Source organism: Nerophis ophidion, linkage group LG02 (genome assembly GCF_033978795.1).
Source record: "Nerophis ophidion isolate RoL-2023_Sa linkage group LG02, RoL_Noph_v1.0, whole genome shotgun sequence".
Classification (NCBI taxonomy): domain Eukaryota; kingdom Metazoa; phylum Chordata; class Actinopteri; order Syngnathiformes; family Syngnathidae; genus Nerophis; species Nerophis ophidion.
The window spans coordinates 59,597,139-59,599,902 of record NC_084612.1 but is presented as its reverse complement, the minus strand read 5'-3'; the positions used below and the strand labels follow the sequence as shown (position 1 = coordinate 59,599,902).

The following is a 2,764-nucleotide window of genomic DNA, read 5'->3' as shown; positions in this document are numbered from 1 at the left end:
TTGGACTTTAGGGGAACATATTGTAAGTAACAAAGACTTAATTTAGAGTTATTTGGACACTAGGGGAACATATTCTAAATAACAAAGACTTAATTTAGAGTTATTTGGACATTAAGAGAACATATTGTAAGTGACAAAGACTTAATTTAGAATTATTTGGACATTAGGGGAACATTGTAAATAACACTGACTTAATTTTAAAGTTGTTTGGACAATAGGGGAACATATTCTAAGTCACACAAAATTAATTTAGAGTTATTTGAACCCTAGGGGAACATATTGTCAGTAACAAATACTTAATTTAGAGTTATTTGGACACTAGGAGAACATATTCTAAATAACAAAGACTTAATTTTGAGTTATTTGGACACTAGGGGAACATATTGTAAGTAACGAATACTTAATTTAGAGTTTTTTGGACACTAGGGGAACATATTGTAAGTGATAAAGACTTAATTTAGAGTTATTTGGACACTAGGGGAGCATATTCTAAGTAACAAAGACTTAATTTAAGAGTTATTTGGACACTAGAGAACCATATTTTAAGTAACAAAGACTTAATTTACAGTTATTTGGACCCTAGTGGAACATATTCTAAGTAACAAAGACTTAATTTTGAGTTATTTGGACACTAGTGGAACATATTCTAAGTAACAAAGATTTAATTTTGAGTTATTTGGAAACTAGGGGAACATATTCTAAGTAATAAAGACTTCATTTAGAGTTATTTGGACACTAATGGAACATATTATAAGTAACAAATACTGAATTTAGAGTTATTTGGACCCTAGGAGAACATATTGTAAGTAACATAGACTTAATTTAGAATTATTTGGACACTAGGGGAACATATTGGAATCAATAAAGTACTATCTATCTGTCTATCCATCTATCTATATAATAAGTAACAAAGACTTAATTTAGAGTTATTTGGACACTAGTAGAACATATTCTAAGTAACGAAGACTTAATTTAGAGTTATTTGGACACTAAGGGAACATATTCTAAATAACAAAGACTTAATTTAGAGTTATTTGGACACTAGTAGAACATATTCTAAGTAACGAAGACTTAATTTAGAGTTATTAGGACACTATGGGAGCATATTCTAAGTAACAAAGACTTAATTTAGAGTTATTTGCTTAGGGTTAGAGGTTTAGGGTTAGGGTTAGTAATGGTGAATATGTTCTCCATGCAGAAATAAGAATTAATAAGTACTTAATAATGACTAATTAAGAGCCAATATGTTAATGATTTGCATGTTAATAAGCAACTAATTAATGGTTATTATGTTCCCCATACTCAAGTATTACTCTTTGGGTTTTTTTTGGGATCCCTTCAAAAGCCTGCGTTAAGATTCCCGTCGACTAATAATTCCTTACCCTTTCCATCCTTTGTAACTGAGCTACTGTGTGGAACAATTTCCCTTGTGGAAATTGTCCACGTTTGTCTAAGTTTCCTGGTTCTTGTGTGAGTAGACAATTGTTCCGTCTTTCAGTGAGTAAAGACATTTTATTTATATAGAACGTCTCACTAAGTGCTTCACATGGTTAAAATCCAAACAGTACTATCAAAATAATTGCATGCGACAACAGAGACATTGCAGGTAAAATAATCCATATGACAATAAAAACAAAGAATATATAAAATGATAATTGAGTCTTACTAGAATGCACAATTAAATATGTTCTTTTAAAAGTGTCAACAGAAGGGGCTGCTCTCAGGTCATAGAACATTCTCCATCAAGCATTCCGCTCGTTATAATCCCACATCAGGGCTCAGTCATTAACAACTGCGGAGAGCAAGGTTCACATTTAAACCAGTTTGGCTTTTAATCGCAAACTACGCTCACGTCCAGATAACTGTGGCCATTTACAAAAACACAAATCCCCTCCCATTCAAAATGTTTAAAATCAATGACAACATAAAACACATTCACCGGCTTTAATGTCCATATTATCCAATCATTAAAAAATCAATCAAAGTAAACCTGGTGCCATTACAATATCTAAAGTACTTCTTAGTAGGCAAAATACAGAAAATATGTCTCTTACGTCAGTCAGATATTGTACATTAATATAGATGTATATATGTATGTAGGTGTGTGTGTGTGTGTGTGTGTGTGTGTGTGTGTGTGTGTGTGTGTGTGCATAGTATGTATAGTGCAATAAGTTCAGTCATGAGTAAAAGTAAGGTGTGTGTGTTATGTATACATAAGAAATGATAAATATTTTTTAAACACATGCTTACCCCCGCTTGTAGCGCTGCCTTGTCTGAAAAAAACAAGAGAGTGATTAGTTAGGCAGGGTCGTTTTATTTTCCTCCCCAGCACACATGCAGTCGGCCTGTTGCATAACACAGCGGGGAAGCAGACTGATTGGACGGGCCTGGAATGAGGCAGTAAGGAGGCCACCTATCAGCCGCTGATGCCTCTGATCAACCCAATCACGCCGAAACTACCTGGCACACAACACTAAAAAAAAAAGGTTACTAAAGTACACGCAAAAGTGAAGGTTAGAATTTTGTGCAGGAAAATACCTTTAATAAATATCAAAGTTTGAGTCAAAGTTGTGAGACTTGCGTGGCATCGCCATGCCGGATTTGTTCTTTCGTGGATGCGTCGGGCAAGAACACAGCGTAAGGTAAGCAACAAAACATTTATTAAAGTAATAAAACAGGCCAAAACAAAACACTGGTGCTAAGCAGAAAAAGGCCAACAAATGACACCAGCATGGGAGCTAGGAAAACGAACAGAAACACAAAA

The 2,764-nt window shown here is 34.1% G+C and overlaps 1 protein-coding gene across 2 annotated transcripts in view; it reads right to left on the bottom strand.

Annotated features, from left to right (window-relative positions):
• Nucleotides 1-2,322, bottom strand: part of aldh1l1 (aldehyde dehydrogenase 1 family, member L1) — an 80,793-nt gene extending 78,471 nt beyond the window's left edge. For both annotated transcript variants that reach the window (XM_061887521.1, XM_061887529.1), the window contains exon 1: nucleotides 2,251-2,322. The gene's annotated coding sequence lies outside the window, so the exon portion shown is untranslated. The remainder of the gene's footprint in view (nucleotides 1-2,250) is intronic.
• Between the last annotated feature and the right edge of the window lie 442 nt (nucleotides 2,323-2,764).